Here is a 20,810-nt window from a genome sequence, read left to right on the forward strand (position 1 = left end):
CCAGTTTTTACCTACACATGCAGGGTCAAACAAATCATCACAATCTGCTCATTTACACACATTTACTGAAGTTGATGATTAAATGCATCATTCATCACAAATATTTATGTCATTACAGATCAATGTCCTGCTGATTGGTGAAAAAAGTGTTCCTGCCATTGTCTTTACTTATACCAACCACTTCCAACACATTTACCATGTCTGTGTGAATAATTTGGTTATCAAGTGTATTGCCCAAGGACACATTATCTGGGGAGTGCTGCATTCACACTGCCAACCTTCGTGTGTGACAACAGCTTTACTCCCTGAGCCATCAGTTATTCTTCTCATGAAAGTCAACCTAGTACCTAAAATTGGTGGCAAATCTAGCTGTTTGTACAATAGTGTGATCTGGCAGTTTATGTAGTAGTTTGTTTGCTTACTTGCCACGTTCTTTTGACCGGTTTGTCTTACCTGCTTAGAACAACTATGGCAACTATGGCAAATTACATAAGAGCTGGAACTCTATTCTGTATTCATGGGTTTCATCTTGATATATTCCAACATTTTGACATTTTTTCCCATTCAAAAGGTATATATTCAGTTTTAAATTGTTCATGAAATGGTCTTTATTTGCCATTGTTCTAAAACCCATGGATACAAGGAGACAGATGCAATGGCGTATTGGCATTATTTTGACATGTGTATCTTTTTATAGCCATTACTAAACTCCTCTGACAGTTTGTGTTGAAGAACCCGTTTCCAGATGTTTGCAGATGTTTGTTGGACCTCAGATAGTCCAAAGGTTGCCCTGAGCAGATGTGCCACTTCACTTTGTCCAGATGTGACTGTTCTGTTTAAACTCCGATCATTCTGTCTTCAGTTCATAATATTTCAGCTTCAGAGACTTCAGCCTTTAGTTTCATCTCTGCCACATATGTTTGGTTATGTAAGTTTGTGTAGCAGTGGTTTTATTTTAGTAAAGGATCTACTTGTGTCCTCAGGAATGTTTTGTTCTTTTCAGATTTTAACAGCTGTTGTCCACTGCATCTTCTTAAAATAATATGTGGGCCGTTTTGGTTTTTGTTCTATAGGCTGGCAGAGTGGGAAACAAATAAGATTAAGAACAGTGGGTAGAGACCAACACTACAAACTGACAAATTCAAACTATGCCACCAAGTAACTCAAATTGGATCACTGGGCCAAACATCTGAATCCTCTTTCCCACCAAAAATACATGTCCTCTTTGACTACATCCAAAAGTATCTAGGAGCATGTGTTCATTTTGACTCTTTGGATTTGTTAGGTTGCCTATTTACAAACTGAGGAACATTTTAGATTAAAAATTGTTAGAAAATTTACGAGAAGCAAGGAGATTTGCAGTTATCTGGCCTCGGCCATCAGATAATACTCCCTACAATGGACAATACCACAATGTGTTGAGTGTTCAAGTCTCCAGGTTACATACTGATGGTAAATCCAATTCTCATGCATTAGAAATCCAAAGTGTTCTGCCTCTTTCCTTTTGGACCTAAATACTAAAAATGCCAAAAAAAAAACATTTAGGGGTTCACGGGGCAGTACTGTTTTTTGTTGGTCTCAAGCCCAGATAAGTGAACAGGGAAGAATAAGGGCATCTGATTAAAAACGATATGTGAAGATCACATACTTTTTTATACTAGATTATAGAGATATAATATGCCAACTTCAGCCTCTACTTTTAAACCTTTAGGTGCACTGTTTCACTCAGCCCTTTTTTTTCATAACCGATGATGAATTTAAAACCCATCAGTGTACACTCTATGAAAAAGTAGGTTGGCCATCACTATCGGAGAACAACAGTGTATAAAATGTATTTATAAGGGATTACTTGATGGACAGCCACTTGCTTGTTGATGCAGGAACGTTTAATACAAGATCGGATGATTGTCTACGTCTAAAAACTGGACGCACTAGAACTGAAATGGGGAAATGGTTATTTTGCTTCTCAAAATGGGAATACATTTCAAGGACATACAAAACTGGATACACTGGTGCTACTAATGCACTTTAATAACCTAGTGATAAACATTTATAATCACACCTGCACCAGTTTTTAATGGTTTAAATGGACCTATGTAGTTATTTGTTTTGTTTGTTTGTATTGTTTTGTATTTTAACGGGCACTCATGAAAAAGAGAGTCTGGTCCTCTCATTGAGCTCTCCCTATATAAATAAAGATGAATGAAAAATTAAATAATCAATTCTGTGTGTCTGTTTTCATGTGATACTATTGGAAAGGGGGAGAAAGAAGAAAACACTTGCTGATAACGTTTTTTTTTTTGTCTCATTGTAAACATTAGTACTTTATTGATTTATTAAAACACATTAACAAACAACGATTTGCATAGTACAAGCAAGAGCACAGCAACTGGTGCAAATTGAGCTGATTTCAAAACATTAGTGCATCTTTTATATATTTCTGTGAACAAATATTAGTGCTATAAAATCGATTGCACCTTCTAATTACATTCAATTATTAAACACATTGTCAAACGCTGATTAGAAAAAACAGGTTATAAAAATAAATCTGCAAAAATAGATCCACATTTAATTTTCTAGGATTATCAATTACCAATTATAATTACACATAACACACATACACAGTATACTGTACCAGAATATAAGCATTTCTTCCATTCAAATCTATCAACATATACTTAACACATTGCACTTATGCTCCTGCAATGCATATTCAAGACAATCCCATAAAACCCGCTCAATTATCCCTTTTGTGCAAACAAAACAGTGCTGCAAATATTAGTAGTGCAATTAATTACTTATAGTATCCTGCATAGACATAAGTTTTTACTACATCTAGGTTAGTGCACACGTTAGTCCTCACTAGTGCATCAGTATTCTCAACATAGTGCAAACTCATCTTATCATTAACTATTCAAGTTCAACCCAGTCATACAGATTGTCAGTTAAAAGTTTACAAATGAGACATCAACCCCCCCAAAAATATATCAAAATTATTATATCTATTTAACATTTCAAGACTACTAAATCGAACTTCTCTAATAAATATTGAAGGTAGCAATTCAAACTGGTATTGCAATGATGGGATAATTGGTTCATGCTTTGACATAACAAAATATGAAAGTTTAGATCCACAGAAGTGTGTCTATGGGAATCTTGAATGCTGTTTGTCCAGTTTTGTCTTGTAGTTTTGTCTTTTGCTGCAGCCACTGGTGAGTTTTGTAAATCCACATTTGCTGGAAATATCAGGTGTTTTCATCTTGTTCTCACATTTTACTTGGTTGAAGCAATGTGTTGGAGCCTCCAGCTGTTGGATCGAGGTGCAACTTGGTGGTGATAGGTCAGGACCAGGTGAATGCCATTTCTAAAACAGGAGACAGAAAGCAGATGGTTAAGGCAAAGGAGGCAAACATACAGTTTCAATAGTTTTGTCTTTAAATATTTACAATGGTTTCTGTCACATGACTTTTCCTGCTGTTACATGAATACAAAATTAGCCCAGAATAGTGAAAAGTCCTCAAAATGGTGCCTATAAACATGAAACTGCAACATTTAGACAGATGCAATTTTGAAGACTTCTGACCATTCAAAAGATCTAATATTTACTTTTGAGATGTTAATTGCTATGGAAACTCCTATTTTTTCATCACTTTAAAATCCATGGATAGTGTGGGTTGCAGACCCTATATTTCTGTCAATTCATAAGTGAGATGAAATTCAACAGAAGCATTTTTTTTTCAATGCAGCATCAATTCATTTAACAAAGAGCAAATTCAAACTAATAGATAAGCCTATATTCACACACATGCTTGGTCTGGCGTGATACCATATAATACCCTAATAACATTATGGATTATACGTGAGGGCCATTTTGCATTGTTCTTGGGTCAAAACGTGCCATCCTTGAACACAGTAATCTATGCATGCAGCCTGGTTAAGCCTGAGCATATTCATGAGCCTCTAAAGATGGGGGAGGTCCTCTTGCCTCTGTCACCTCCAACGCCTCCTGTTATTATCGCTACTGTAAGCTCCCAATCAGCACCCGTAGGTGTCTAAACATGTGCTGAATACACATGCGGAAGTCCTGCTGCAAACATAAGCTCCTGTCCCGATCTCTAACATGGGACCTCCGCATTCCCTCCACCCTCCAGCTTTATCTCATCCTCCGAAGTGTTTTTCCCACGCTTTATTTTTCTCTGTCCTGTTTGCAGCGCGGAGCAGGAGGGGCAAGAGCGTGGTGAGAAGGGGGTGATGGGTAAAAGCTGATGAGGTCGTCATGGAAACCACATTGGCATGGCCCTGATTGGAGTGTGTGGTGGTGGCTAATTATTCAGCGCATATGCTTAAAAAAAAAAACAATAAAGTGGGACGTATTGAAATGCAGAGCCAAGCACCGCATGGTGTGTGATTACCATATGAGCCTCCTAAGACGCCTCACACCAGAAACTGAGCTAAACTAACACTTATCTTTATTGTTGTCTACAGTGTTAGATGAAGGAAAACACTGTATTACAAATGTGTAAATTAGATTTTACTTTCTGAAAATTAGGCATAAAAAAGTATTTTGAAACAATGTTTCTATTAGTGTTCTAATGTAAAAAATGTGTATTCACATTTTTGACAGATTTTTGAAAACTATTTACTAAAGCAGAGCTAACAGCAGGCCTGACAGAAGTCTGTGGATGGACCTCTGAATGAGACTGAGGCTGGTCTTAACAATGGCCGCCTTTGTTTACCAATCTCCCTCGTCCATTAATCAGGGCGATCCGGCTCTAATTGGCGTTTTGGTTAAGCTGGTCTCCAGACCCCCGTCCCTCCTCTGGCCTAAATAATGGCGTTACGCCACAAGTGCCGCCACACATTGGAGAGGACAATGTGCCTCTTGTCTGGGCACCCAGAGAAGACCCCCTCCTCTGAGCCCGGTGCCCCCCCAAAATAAACCTCACACAACACAAAGAGGCCTCTCACTATTGAGATCTCACTGTTGCAGCCCTGTCTGTCTGCTCTTCCTCTGCAGGACGCCCCCATCAAGAACTACACACTTTCAACACTGCACAGGAAGTATTTTGACCAAGTACACCTGATCAAAAGTAAGTCCAAGTTGGAATGGTCTCCACATACATTATAGTCATAACTGTAAAACTGAGCCATTTAGAGGCCCTCCACCTGCACTTCTGGACCCACTTTAAAACAAAAACATTTCACTTTTTACTAAAACATTTTGAGGTCTGACTTTTGACCAAATCAACTGACTAGGCTCACCAAATGTGAGGATGGTGTTCCTGTGTAATGTACTCATTGTCTATACCCAATGTGTTTGCTCTATAGGACTAATTGGATGAATTCTGCTCATATAAAAAGGTGATAATGAGTAAATTTACAAATCCTTACAGCTCTGAGGATGTGAGATTCACATAGGTGTTTCCTGCACTTGCACACCGCACAGCTCATGTGCTACATAAATGCAGATATGACGACCTCCGCCGTTAACACGTTTAATTAAACCTCAAGGAATTAACGCAATTATTTTCTCTGAAACCATCGAGTCAACGGTGAATGCTTCCTGAACACGTCCAAAACCCACAAAATGGTTGCCTGTAACTATCCGCAGCATGAAGCGGGCGCGAGCCACAGCTGCCCTTAAAAATGCCAGCTTTTCGACTCGAAATGCTGCCGCGGTCTTCCCCTATCTCATCCTCATCCCGCTCGTCTCTTGGGGCGATCTCTACAATTAACACACTGGCAGTAATTAACAGTGTCTCGAGGCGGCCAATGGCGCGTAAAGCTCAGGAGCCAACATGAAGTGGGGGAAGGTGCAGCATGGGCTAGTTCCCTGTGCAGCTGCCATTTTGTGCCAGTCTTATACCTAAGATGGTGGCAGGACTGTGACTTGCCGTGTGGGAGAGGAGGACACTGGCATGGGAGGGGTTGGAGAGAAGGATTGTGGGATTGAGCTGGGAGTGTGTTATTTTCATTCTTTGCCTGTGTTTGTGAAGCACAGACAGGAAGAGGCATGAGCAGTGTCAGAGCTGCCCTACATGCCGCACTCTGCTGTGGACACAGGAGCCTGTGCCAATGGAGCCAAACAAAGTGCTATATGTACACAGAGGGTACAGGCGTGAAACAACACAATGTGACGTCTGTTTGGGGGAAATAGGTGCCATTTACATGTGCTTAATATACAGGGCACATGTGGACGCTCACAAACAACCAACACAGCCGTTCTCATGGTATGGTCTGCCCCTGAGCATGCAAATGACATTCATTATGCAAATGCATACAAATCAGAACCAACCATCTGAGAATCTGAGCTGGGAAACAACTAAAAGAATCAAATTAAGAGAATGTGGCAAAAGATGTGTTGACAAGTCCATTGTTGGAGATACAATTTAGTTTCCACTGGACTTGTGTATGGTCGATTTAAGCAGTTTTACAGAACAGATGATACTGGGAATGAAAAACTTTTAACAATATTGTTTAAAATCATTTAGGGTATTCCAAATCTAGCCACAAGTCATTGAGTATCGTAAAACATCACTGTGCAGATGTTTTCACTAGTTGTGCTTTGTTTCTGTTTCTGATTCGAGGGCCTTTTCCAGATGAATGCTCAGCTCTCATTGTTGGCTGCTGTTTGTTAATGAAGCCCCAGAGGTCTCCACTTGATTTGGTCTCAACCCGTTAAGCTATGTACATTTTCTATGTACATTTTCCAGCATTTGCAGCAAAGTTGTAAAACACAAACATGCTGTAGAATGCATTATGTGGACCTTAGTGCACTTCTGTTCTTGATGAAGTCTACTCAGCACAATGTAAAGTGAATGGTAATGGTCTTAGAGGGCTAATTGACCTCGAGTTTTGCTTCATCTTTACAGCTTCTAGCCTAATATGTAACATTTTGAAAACATAATTTGAATAACAAAATTAGTATAGTAAATATTACCGTTAGACATCTCAAAACATATAGAGGCCCTGTGTCATATGTATCAGCCCATTCAGCAGGAATGAAACAGCAGTGTATATGAGCTTCCATGCAAATGTATAGTGCTGTTAAAAATATTGTCCAAATTTCAAGTCCATTGTTTAAAATTGTATTATTTTAGTATATAATCTATGTATTTTCAAGTACAAAAGGCCTATATTGCGATATACACATTCAAGCCTTAAAAGAAATTGTTCTTAAAACAAAACTTAAAGCCTCCCTTCGGGCACAATACTTTTTCTAGAGATACTAGAGTCATTAAGAGATTAGGAGACATGTATGTTAGGCCTATTGTTCTAATTGCAATTTATTTTTGAGACATCCATTTAATGAGACGAGAAGAGAAAGGTGAGAGAAAGGCATACTCCAAAGGATGGCGCAGGCCTCAATATTGATGTTTATGATGTCATTAAAATCAAGGACTTGGTTAAATGATGTCATGTAATAATGAACAGTGTATATTGTGAGGCTTGTCAGACTATAATGTGCAATATTGATTTTGAGTTTGTTAGGTTTCAAAAGGACCATGCATTGACACAATTTGACCAATTTTCACACTCACCTGTACATTATCACTGGCTACATCCAAATCCCCTTTTTATAGTTTTTAGTTTCTTTAAGTCAAATGTCACTTTTTGCAGGCGTGTAATGGGATTCTTGTTACTTTCGGTTATCTAGCTTTATGAAGAATGTACGTCACTCATACAGCTAGATAACCAAAGATAACAGACAACCCCTCTGCCTGCAACTGCACGAAACGTCTTCTTAGCAACAAAATGGATCCTCCGAAGGGGCCTACAAGGAGAGAGGAAGAGCACTTAAGGGGCTAATCCACCAAAACAAAGCCTTAACTCTATACTTCATATGTGTACATTTACAAAACACATTATTTTTGTTAAAACAGATGATTTATCATATTGGTCTTTTAAAATGCCTGGGTGAAATGGGATGAAAAACAAGCATGACTAAAGATTCGCAAAGGGATACTGCTGGGAAAACGCATTTTCCAAGCTATTAAGTGTTTTTTTATAGGAGTGGGGAATGAGTCCTTATAGAAATTCAAAGCAAAACAAAACATTAGCAAGCGGCGACTGTTCACTGAGCTAAAGACAACAAAGCGCTTTATAAGGGCATCAACGGCAGCACATGAAATAGCCCCCAGGGAAATAATTTACTGTCTTTTAAAGGAAGAATATTATTACACAAAATCCTCTTGGAAATGTAAGTACCATTTCAGGTGATGTAAAAATATGGAGAGGCATTTTATAGTCAAATGTGAAATTATTTTAACTCTCCGGGAAGGGTGATTCTTCAAAGCAAAAGCGCATGAAAACAGCATAATGTTTTTCCAGCCCAGAGCATAAGCCATCACTATTTTAAAACACTCCCTGGTTGCCGATAGACTTTAGCACAAGAGAAATGTAGCATGTACATGTCTATCATCTATAGGAACAAACAGTTTTTGCATTACATTGGCATAGTGACACAGCCTTGTACATTTTCACCTCACTGTGTAATTATGTAAATATTAATGAAGATAAGATGCAAATGCTCTATAAATGTTTTCATGTAACTGTTTTAAGCAATAGGGCAGAGCATCTTATTCTGGGATAACCCCTATATTTTGAGAAGTCTTGCCTTTGTCTGCCATTTTCCTAAATTTGAAATGTGTACAATGTCCAAAGCAAATAGGACAACATGTTATCCATGAATCCTAAAAGTATCTGTTATAATAATTATTTCTGCAACATTATAATTAGGCTATTCCTATATAAATAACCTTTTAAGATAACTTACAGAACCTATTTCTTTTACTTATACCTATAATAGGCCTATGACGATGAACGTTTATATAATGAGTATGCAAGATAAATTAAAGCATTCATTACACCAAAAAAAGGCATTTGTGCCCGTGTGTGTGTCTGGAAAAAAATAATTAAATCAGCCTTTTTTTCCCATAAACACTTGCGCCTCATTCTCTCTCCCTGACGTCACGAGGATCGCTGCCTTTCAATTAAAGCATCGAGGTGTGATGGCTAATTAAGGCACACGCACACACGCGCCATTATAGCACCCTGCGTAAAACTAGGCCACGTTTTTCCCCAACCAAAGCACACATGTATCGCTTCTGTGTTTTACGTTCAAAGAGTTGGGAAAAAGGTTAGTGCTAAACAATACAAAAAGAAGACTGTAACGTTAAACACGCTTTACACTGTCGGACATCTGCTCTCGAGGCGCGCTGAGATGAATCGTACCCAAATGAATTACATTATAGGATGCATTTGGATTTGTGCCAAAAGCGACAGGAGTGGAGGAGACCATTGTGCCGTGCCGAGGCTTTTATGCCCTCCCTGGACCAGTCTGTGAGGTGTAATGCGTCCTAACTGAGAGTAAAACAAAGAGGATGATTTTTTTAAAGACCAAATAATGTATGGAAATATGGCATCAGAGGACAAAACGTGGCGAAATGAATGAGGAAATTAATGGCGTCATTAACGATGTGTGTACTCAAGTGTGTTTTTCAGAAAATTACTAAATAGGCCAAGAACAATATTAGAACATGCTTAAAAGTATAAACAAATTTCAAAGAGACTATTCTTAATCCAAAGGTATATCCTTTAAATTGAATTTATTACATACTGGACAGAGGATTAATATTTAGAATTACGTTTGATTAATTAGCTGACATATGCATAATTTCAAATGTATAAAAATAAATAAATAATATTCTCTATTATTAATACGGTGAGCCTTTTTATTATTTGTATTTTTAATATAGGTTTCTAACTAATAGGCTACGGTTGGGCCTATAGAAGATCTGTGCTCTTTTTTTTCTTTTTTCTTTTTTTTTTTTTTTTTGTATAATTCATTTAAAACTCCTATGGCTATATGTTTCCTTATTTCCCCATAATCATAATTAAGTATAGGCATATAATACTGATTTATTATGGCGTGAAGTGCTGTATGACCGTGTTGTGCTAATGAGCATGCGTCACTAAACTTTTGAGTTTGGAGTGACTGATATCGCTGTGAAAAATGTCCCACGCTAATAGATTGTCAGGAACATAAAAGGCTGCTGTAAATGGTGCAAAATGTGCGCGTCCACAAAAGGATCCCGAAAGGATTTTAAAATGATTTCCAGAGGTAATCAATTGGTTCCACGCAGCGTGCTGCTGCTGCTCCATCGTGTCTCCGCTCTCACTGCTGTGCGTAAAGCTGTGCGTAAGGACGTGCCTGTGTTTTACCTGAGGTCTTCTCGTGTAATTAAAGACAGTCACGTGCCAAGCAAATATGAGTTAATGAGAAATGAGAATGGAAAGAGAAAGACACATAAATGAAAAAATCATAAGACTTTTATGTTACCTGGAAACTGGTGATGGCTCATTGATAGACATCATCACATTTTGATCCTGCAACAGAAAAAATACGAGCATTTTAAAGCGTGTGTAAATAATGACTATGCTATAATTATATGGTTACATTAGGGTTATATATTTTAGATAATAAAACTTGTGCTTTATTATTCAAAAGTGTGAAGAATGCCACACGTGCAACTCGTCGCTGCCAAAGCACTTAACCTTTCCTGGAACGATAGGCCTACACACATTTAACTTAACAAAACGTTGTCGGTTTTATAGCGAACCATTTCATAAACGAGTGTCTTTCAACCTTCACAAAGCCTATATTAATCTAAATTAATTATAGGCTATCCCTTCATGTTCTCTGGGAAAGTCCTTCGTGGGAAAGTTGCCCACTGGGTCCTGACCTAGTCCAATTCAGCAGCAGCTGGGACAGTGGGGCCTTCGACTGCAAAACTACACACTATCCTTCAAAACTGTAGCCCTATAGTCATATTTCTGTATGAGGATTATTATTTATCATTATCCTCATTTATCCTGATGGCATTTCATGCTGATTTCTGGGATTTTCCCAGAAGCTTTGACCTTGTTGATTTAGTCCTCAGTTGTTGTACAGACAATTGTACATTTGGATTGCACATACACCTATACATTGCTAACTGTCTGTCAGTTTTCTGACTGTTTCTGTAATATCAGTATAGTATACACTGTATTTGTCAGATGGTAATTTCAATTTTCAGTTCAGTTTTTTAAGGAGGCATTTCAACTTCGTCCCCCTGTATCAACTATTCCCTGTATTCAACTATGTTAAGTTAGCTTGATGATTTTAAATTGAATAATATAAACTTTTGAGGCACGAGCATTACAAATTGTTGCTTAAATTTATCTGTGTCAGTTAGAAAAATCGAAATGTCAGATGCGTAAAACCGTCTTTTGATGTTCTTATAGCCTAAACATCCATCAGTACACTACACTGTGGCTATAACAGTAGGGGTCTGTCCTGATTGAACACGCCCCTCTCACGTTGGACAGTGCGTCATTGGGCTTGAACTTGATGAGAGTGAATGAGTGAGACTGAGCCAAAGGCGCCAATTAGAAAAAAACAAACCAAAACAAAACAAAAACCTTTTCATAACTTATTTCTCACTAACAGACAATAGTAGAGTGACGTTCATTTTATTTTATTAATATATTTATTTGTAAAAGATTCATCACATCCCATGTTCTATAGTGTTTTATTAGTATATGTGTTACGTCAGTAATCACCCACGGTATGTCTAAATATTATGTGGACTAAAATAAACAAACTGTGCAGGGTTTATCCTATTTATGATCTGTGATTCCTCTGTGCGCAAAGTTGCAATCTGCCATGTAAATCTGCGTGCCTTCAGTGTATAATTAAGCCAAGCACACAGTATTATAAATATGCATCAATTATGACAGAAGCAGCGCGTTTGAGCTCTACGTCCCCAGATTAGACCAGCTTTACGTAAGAGTGAAATCTGTGCGTAATCCCGTCCTGCACTGAGACTCTGCAGCTGCTGCTGTTGTGAACTTGATGTTCAGTAATCACCTTTGCTTTTGCATGTTCTGGCCCTTTTAATCTGTGACTCCAAACACAATACAATGTTATAGAGAGCTGCAATAGCCTCGAGGCAAGTGGCCACCAGCGGAGGCCTGCACCATACTACGATGACTCAATAAGACACACATGGGATCAGCTAACTCTACGTGGAAAGTTATTATGCTAATTACAAACTTGTAGCATATTTTCCTTTAAGTAGCTATAAGTTACATGGAAAGGGCCAGTTAATGGTTTGAAACAGTGACAATGTTGTCAAATGCAATGAATCTGAACGACAATGACAAACTTTAAGACAAAATGGACATTTTTGTCACATATAAAACTGTAACGTAGTAACAATTATGAAGCAAATGTTGGAGACAAAAAATTTAAGAAAAGCATTGAGGACTAACTGAATGGCACGGGCACATGCACCTGTGACCCGAGTTAAACAAAGGGCCTTAAACTACCAAATGTCTCTCCAACTAACTTCGCTCATTACGTGTTATTTCCCGCTTTGTTCATAATTTAGGAAGCCAAAATGCTCACAGTTGCAAGAACGATGTCTGAGCTGATAGCACAAACACGTTTACCCTTCGTGTGATGCTGCAGCGCGTAAAGAACCATCCCAGGAACACGCAGAACAGGACACGGTACACACTGTGAGAGCCATTTGTGTACGCACTTGTGACAATAGGGTTAAACATGCCCTCGTGCGCCTCACCTCAACACAATCCCATTATTGCGCTCTTTTGGAGGCTCCACAGTATTCATGTACTTAGCCAAACATTGAGGTTGTAAAAACGCAGGGCACTTACTGTAGGATGCAGCAGGGCGTGTGGCACTGACCAGGAGGGACAGCGGTTCCTCTGGACGTGCTCCTCTGTGTGAGCCGAATGAGCGCGTGCATGAACGTCGTATTACGCTTCTGTGGCGACGACGCATCGTGACGTCCCGCCGGTACCGTCCATTTTTAATAACGGATCCTCCTGTTGTTCTTCGCACATCTCACGCACATGCTTTCCGTTGCCTTGCCCCTGTCCTCCCCTCAGCTGAAGGGGAGTGAGGGGCTGATCTACTCCGGGATGGTTACATCTCCAACGCCGATGCCTCTCCAAATGGTGTAACATCTCATTTGTCCGGAATCATATAAGCCGTCCAAGGCCCACCCCCTCGTGAGCCAGTGAGGTAACACAGTTCCCACCCTCTCACAGCTCTGATATTATGCAAGGCGGGCGATGTAATTCTAATCAGGCCTATGGCAGCGGCGCACACGCCCCCGGCAGATGCAAGCAGGAGTGCACGGTGGCACCGTCACTCATACATCCACAGATTACACTAATTTCCTACTGGCTTCATACTGACCTATTACTGGTCATAATAGCGAACAATGTGCAACATAACACTGCATTTGGGGCATAGAGCCACGTGAATATGAAACAAAAAACAGTCACCTCTTTAGGAAAAAAGACATTTTAAAAGCTGTGTATTTACACAATTTAACCGTTATGATGCTCTTTGTGAGCATGCTCTAAAAATCTTTTCAACAACTCAACTATAACTATATTTTCATATTTTTTTAGGTGACAAAAACAATATCTTGTGCATTTCTTTATTGTCCTAATGAGAATATTTGGATCTTATGGCGATCCATGTAGTAAAAAGTGCTTGGTCTCTTGGTTGAGGTTCAAGTTTGGCTTCAAGGCTCATTCAAAGCTCAGACAAAAGTGAATGAACTCTAAAACCCAAAAGTGCAGAAATAGCACCTTCAAGTTTCAAGTTCAAGTTCTCTTTATTGTCCTACAATTATATGGGAAAAGAGATTTCTATATAAAAAAAAAAAAAAAAAAACAAGATGAGAGAAAAAAAAGGATAGTTTTAACTTGTTTTTAAATAGCTGTTTTTCCAGATTGTTTAGTTTTTATTATACTATATAGAAACTGTCCCTTTTGCTGTATTATCAATTCTCAGACTCCAGTTCCACCTCTTTTTGTCACGGTTGATTATTTTGAGTTACAGATCTTTCTTGTGTACTGCAAATTCTAGTGCCAGGAGTCGGGCAAAATGCTTGTTCTGTGATACTGTAGTTTTAATTATGATGTCAATTAACCATGCTCTTTGTTGTACATGTTTGTAATGATCATGCAAACATACCTCATGGATTTCTCCTCTGACCAGGCTAAAGGCTCATAGTGATTGTTGAATATGTGCAACGTATGAGTGGGTGCAGTTCATTTTGTGCAGAGCAGTTTATTGGACATATGCCTTATTGTTGTCCCAGTGATAACAGAAATGGCTGAAGATGCCTCAGCTGATTATCACTGATGAACTTTCCTGATCCAAAGTAAATCTTATAGTCTAAGTATTATTCAAGGCAGTCTCTATACGTCCTTGTGTAGAGCCAGACATAATCACCATTTCTATAGTGTTCATCTCTCTGGCCAATTAGCCTCAATAACACTTGATATAAAAAACCCAAAATGCAGCACAATTGGAGCACAGCGACTCAGACAGAGTTCAATTTTTATGTATTGGACTGAAAATGGAATGACGCATTCAGTTACTGTGTGATTCAAAGGGAAACTTATATTCAAGTTGGTGGTCTCATTTTCAAGGAATTGCACATCTAAGAGAACTTTTATCACAAAATACATTTGGCTTGTATTTGAGTATTTGAACAATGCTCTGACTGAATTACTTTTGGCAACTCTTACCACAATGAGTAAGTCTAAAAGTTTTAGCTTTAACCTTATCTTGGGGCACGCAATGTGTAAACCATGCATGCCACCTCACTTGACTGCACAAGTATCGCAACAGATCAAATGGAGCCATGCATGTAAACTGAAACTGAGATTGTTATTCTAAACATGGATTCGATGTGTGGATGGTTGAATGATTAACTTGAAGAGTCTGAAATCAATGTGAGACAGAGACAATGCTCTCTAAATTCTGTAAGACTTTATTTTATTAAGCACTTTGCTATTTTGTTGCCATGAAACGTCATAATGCATCCACTTGACAAACCAAAGGAAATTGGTCATAATCTGCCCTTTTGGCCAGCAAAGCAAGATAAAAAAAACCTCATTAACATAATGTTCCCATCAACACAAAGCACTAACAATCAGCAAAGCGATAAAGTGGCCTCATGTCCTTTACCCTAATCATCCAAAATAAATGACTTCAGGTTCATTTTAGGGGACCAAATATTGTTTCAGTATAGTCACGAGTAATGTGTGAAATGGTGGTAGATTTTATCTGTTCAAAGCACTTTAATGGACATATTTGGTTGTGTGGTGATTGATAATATTTTGCCATGCACGTTGGTGTGATGGTGGCACCCAGGCCGTGAGAAGCAGACGTGGGTCACACTCCGTCTCAGACTTTTCGACAGCAGTAAACCACCCTCAGCATCTCCCCATTGTTTTACCGCTGCCAGTCCAGACACCATATAGCGCTTGAGTGCACAGAGAGAGGCGGCGGGCGCGCGCATTAGACACACAACGCCCTTTACGCACAAACAAGACTCTGGCGCGTAACCGTGGTCTACACCTGGCACAAAAACACAACTGAAAACTTTAGTGACATTTCTATAAATAAAACTGAAGTAATGCCCACTTTCACGGACAAGCTCACTGCACTGGCACACCCAGCCCCCACGTCGCGCCAATATTCAAATGGCTCTAATGCGTTCAATGGCGCTTAATGAGACACTGGCGTATAATAAATGCAAGAGAGAAGACCTCATTGAAATGAAGACATGTTGATGGAAAAGTTTAGGAATTTCCGAGACCGGAGCGTTTTGAACAGTGAGCCAAAAAGGCCCCTAACATGCCCAAATTAAGTAGCCTACGAGTCCCAATCTAAGGACAGCATTTAAAATATGTATGTATGTATGTGTGTGTGTGTGTGTGGGGGGGGGGGGGTTATGTATGTATATATGTATGTATACATACATACATACATACATACATATTTTAAATGCCTACCTCTCTATCTTAAGACAGCACTGGTTTTAAGCAAAGTTAAACAACAAAGCAGCATATTAGAATTTCACAAACGCACTCACCTGCATATAGGCCCTAATTTTGAAATGATTTGACCTAGATATATTTTTTCATCTTTATATACAGTCTTCACCTGTAGCAGTAGACCGGCAGGCTGTTTATAAGTTATTTAAGAGCTGCAGTAGTTTTTCTAGTTTTTACAACTCCTCGAAGAAGAAGGCTATCATTAACACTTTATAAATCGCATTGTTGAACAATAACACCACCTATGTGTTATTTTATAATCAGACTATATATCAGACCTATTGAATTTCTTTTTTATGAGGTCCAGATCAAAGCTAATTTTCTGAGTGATTCTGGGGGATTCTTTAGGTTATTTCTAAATAAACTAAAGCAACTAAAGTTTGAAATGTTCAAATAGATTAGGCTAGTGTGTTTTTTGATCAGCCTACATAAAATTAGCCATATGAAATCAAATTATTCAAAGAATTTCGCTGAGAATAACGAGGTGGGCCCACGATTAATATGACCTGATTTTTTCAATGTATCTTTGGCTGTGCGTAAAAGCTGTCTGACGCACTTTGTGTATGGTTAGTAATTCACTTCCCGTGTTGGAAGAGGCGGCATGAACTCCTGTTATTATGTTTTGTTTTGCTCGTAAACGATTTGCCCTTTAGTTTACACACAATCCAATTAAGATTTTGACATTGAACTTGTAACAGATTTCTAAAAGCCTTGATCAACTTCAAAACCCAGACTGTGTTTTCCAAATTAAATGCTTATTAGTAGGCAGATTAGTAGGCAGATACATAGCCTAATCTAGGCCTGTAAATGAAAGGAAGCCACTGCTTAACATTATCTATCTAGTCCATTTTAATAGAAGCAACTGTGCATTTCTCTCAAAATGAAATGAAGGCCTATAGAGGCTAGACCTACTTCTCAAGTGGAGAGTATTTTCTGTCTGTCCAAACGAGCAACTAATGAGCCTTTTTTTTTTTTTTTTTTTTTTGTGTGTGTGTGCATGAAATCATATTTTAACAGAATAGCTTAGCCTATCAGCACATCGGTGCTGCTATCTTGGAAACGTGGGCTACATAGTCATGTGTTCAGTCATCTTATACCAAGATCTTATTTGTTCATTGGCTTATGCGCTATCGAGCTGCACAAAATTGTATCCAAAGCCAAACTGAGAAGTGTAAAATACGTTATGTATTGTCACGTAGTGTGTAAGACAGCAAAGGCGCAAAAGCAAGAGGTTTAGTGTGCTCTGCTGCTGCCATCAAGTGGATACTTTGGTTACTACAGTCACATCATGGAAAATATTAAATTCGTTAGCTTTGCTGCCCCTGTGTGGAAAACACGGGAATAACACAATACACATACAACAACATATAAAAAGGGGGTATTACACTTCTGTGAGTTATTAATTGCTAGCATATTACATATTTAGACCTTCATGTTACCTTTTATTGTTTAGAAAATGCTAGGTTCATCGAAAACAACGTATAGGCATGTTTAATAATCAGTTTCATTTTGGGCAATCTGACTCACCCCCTTTCACAGCACTGTCACAGCATAATCGGTGCACATTGCATCAGGTTTGTGAAGTTGCAGTCTATTGTTTTGTAACCTGCAAAAATAAATAAATAAATAATAATAATAGTAATAAACAATAATGGTTTATTGTAGGCCAATTCTGTTTCTGTGTAACTATTGATGATGATGAGAGGCTATAGTCGTTGAGAATAAGTTTGACCATAAATTTAACCCTTCACTTACAATATTTTCCTTCAAAGCTGAAACTCAAGACAGTAGAGTCAATGACTTCATCCAGCCTTTACTCCCACGGCTGATCCTGAGATGCCAATGATTTTAATATAAGAAAATGTTATGAGTCACTTCTCCCCTTGCCAGAGCATGCCATATTTTTAAACTCCCACGCACATCCCATAAAAAAATACCAAAATATGTCTTGAATATGCGACAATAGCCTGAAAACATATATTCAACTCTGAAAAAAGGTGAACCCCTATGCAGTGATTTTGGAAAGTTGAATTTTACAACTTTGGCCAACAGAAATATTTGGAATAAATGATTTTTCTCAATAAGAACAGCTTTTGCTGTGCTCTTGACACCATTGTTGTGCAGTTGTTGTGCTTGAGTTCCTGCAGTGTGTGCAAGCTTGAGAGCCTTTTATCAGTACCACAGTGGGAAAATATCAGACATTACTGAATATCTTAAAATATTAGTCTGTACTAATCTAATCTTATCTACTTATAAACAAATCAGATCTAATCTAAATCAGATTATCGTGTATTCTATCTGCTAGAATGCCTTTGTATTAGATTTGATGTTACAGTAGAAGAATGGTATAATAGCAGCCTGTAGCTTGAATAGTGTGAAGGTCATGCTTATTTGACCCATAAACCTTTTAATATTTATGTTTACATTGCCCTTTTGGCCTCAAAGGTCAAAGGTTACAGTCAATATACATTTGTCATTGTATTTCAAAGTCATTACAATGGAATCTGAACAAAACAGAAGTTATTAAACAACATTATCATATCTAAAACCTTCTTTTAAGTTTTGCTGAATGCCAACTATTTGAACCAAGTGTTCTTGTAGTGATTGTAAAGTTGTATTGATCATTTATAAATGTTTAGAGCCAATAGATGCCCCTCAGGAGATAAAGTTGGCCAGGCCTTTTGTATGAAACAAGCTGTTAAAGGCTTAACATGGTGCAGGCTGTGGGCGGAGGTGTGGGCGCAGAGAGGGGCAGAACAACTTTAAGAGCACTTTGTCAATCCACATAATCCAGCAGAGCACATTTTCCTGGTGTTTTCTGGAGATAAACCTCTAGTATTTTTTTGTAACAGATTAATCTGGAATGTTCCAATGTACTGAACATATCTGTCTTCCATTTATTCATCTTAAAATATCTTGGAAAAACATGAATTCTTGCTGTGACTAGGCTTGCCTCTCTACAGATCTGACTGGGAACTTGGCCTTGTGTATGGTGCCACCATCTTGTCAAAACAGATGAGTTTGTCACCCTGTGAAATTAAGCTTATCTATCAAGGCGATCTCCATGGAAGCAAGCAGGTGGTGGATCCCACATCAAAGGCTACATTGCATCTTTAAGATGGCAATGTTGTATTGTTTAGTTGTCATAATATAGTTGTTGTTGGGGTTTTTTTTCGTTTTTCTTTTATGACTTTGTTTTTTTTTTGGTCTTTCGTTACTCCAAAAAGGGGTTCTGATATCTGGGGTAAAAACATTAAACCCGGTCAGCCACTAGAGGCCAGTAAAGGCACACTTCTGTAGCTCGCCAGATTAAGCATTTACTCATGAACTAGAAGCGTCTGGTTTTCTTCCTGTTTTGAATGCCACCACTGTCAGGTAATTACATCATTTGTTGTATTATCTGTGCTTTGTACTTTCAAGCAAACGAGAAAACTTGTGTCGCATACTGTGGATGGCTGACCCACAATGCAAAATGAAATATATTTATCTTGAGACAGGTAAAATAAATGTATACCATTGATCTGAGTATTTTCACATGTCATTTTCTCTTATCCTATATTTTATTCCACTCTTGCTGGAGGCATAAAGAAGGCCTGTAAGTTCTTTAAATGCCAAGCACTTCACTAGTCTGCATCTGAATTTAAAGGGGTCATACCACCATCTCTCCTCAAATAACAGTTTTTCAGTGGCACTTCAAAAGCCTGGGGCCACATCTTTCATTTGTGACTCTTTTGATTTCTCTATGTTTTGTAGCATGGTGTACCTGACCTTTGAGTGTAAACTGCATTTATTTTGTTTTTTACTGCTGGCAACTTTACCACTCAGAACTTTCAACCACATATCAAAATGAACTATTCTCACATTGCACAAGTTTTGTTTCTTTTTTTTCCACTCTTTTTTGTAAGATATTGCCCTCTTAGTAGTTTTACTGCATTAAACAAACTTTTCTCACCTTACACCAGCTTTAGATCCTGCATGCATCTGTCATACAAGTGCCAACAACTTGCCACACAATTCAGATGCCTTACTTTTATTACTAACACCTGTCTCCAGCTTCAAGTTACCAAAGTACAACAAGATGACCTTTGTAAAGCAATGTAAAGGAACATTACATACAGCATGTTGGCTTGACTTGTGCTGTAAACAAGTAAAAATCACAAATGTACAGGCCTATAGTTAAAAAAAATGTAGGCCTAACATTCATATAGGCTAATAGGCTATTCTGCGGTGGAGTTGAATCATTATTAAGATAAAAACCAGATTTTTTGCTCCTTAAAATTGAAATGAACCTATATTTAAAATAAGAATGAAACAAAATAAGGTCACAACAAGTCTAGGCTATTAGACCACTTTTTGTCCATTGATAGGCCACTACAGATGAATTAGATACTAGCCTCGATTTGTGTATGGCCATCAATGTCTCTTAATTTAAGCAGCACATACTTAAACTTAAAGTCCCCTTCTATTATGTGGTTTGGATTTTAGACCCATGTGTAAAAACAATGTAATTTATCCTGATTCTTTGTGTGTGCATCTTGTTGGTCCTGGTTAATGATACAACGGCCTAAATTGGGTTGCAGAAAAGCTCTACAACTGAATGCATCAACCTATTATTAGATATTATAGTTGTTGTTTTTTTAATTATAGTATATAACGTAACATATTTTATATTATACATGTAGGGCTATACACATTCATGTCTATATCATTTGAATGAAGCATTAGTAGGCCTAATAGGCTACCAGTTAATGCCCCAGTGATAGCCATTTAAACCCCAAAGCACCACATAGCTCCCTTTAATCAGTACATTAACTGTAACAGACTGCTATGTGCGGTTAACAAATGTTGAAGAGGTTAGCCGGGACCAAAAAAACAAATGG

General features: G+C 38.2%; 1 long non-coding RNA gene across 1 annotated transcript; it reads right to left on the bottom strand.

The window, feature by feature from the left end:
- Nucleotides 1–2,302: 2,302 nt before the first annotated feature.
- On the bottom strand, nt 2,303–13,022 carry LOC129456661 (uncharacterized). Its single transcript, XR_008648888.1, has 3 exons — nt 12,721–13,022; nt 10,343–10,389; nt 2,303–3,364 (listed from the first exon to the last, which is right to left on the bottom strand). It is a non-coding gene; the product is annotated as an uncharacterized LOC129456661 (long non-coding RNA).
- Between the last annotated feature and the right edge of the window lie 7,788 nt (nt 13,023–20,810).

The sequence above is a fragment of the Periophthalmus magnuspinnatus genome, chromosome 11 (assembly GCF_009829125.3).
Source record: "Periophthalmus magnuspinnatus isolate fPerMag1 chromosome 11, fPerMag1.2.pri, whole genome shotgun sequence".
Taxonomy (NCBI): Eukaryota; Metazoa; Chordata; class Actinopteri; order Gobiiformes; family Gobiidae; genus Periophthalmus; species Periophthalmus magnuspinnatus.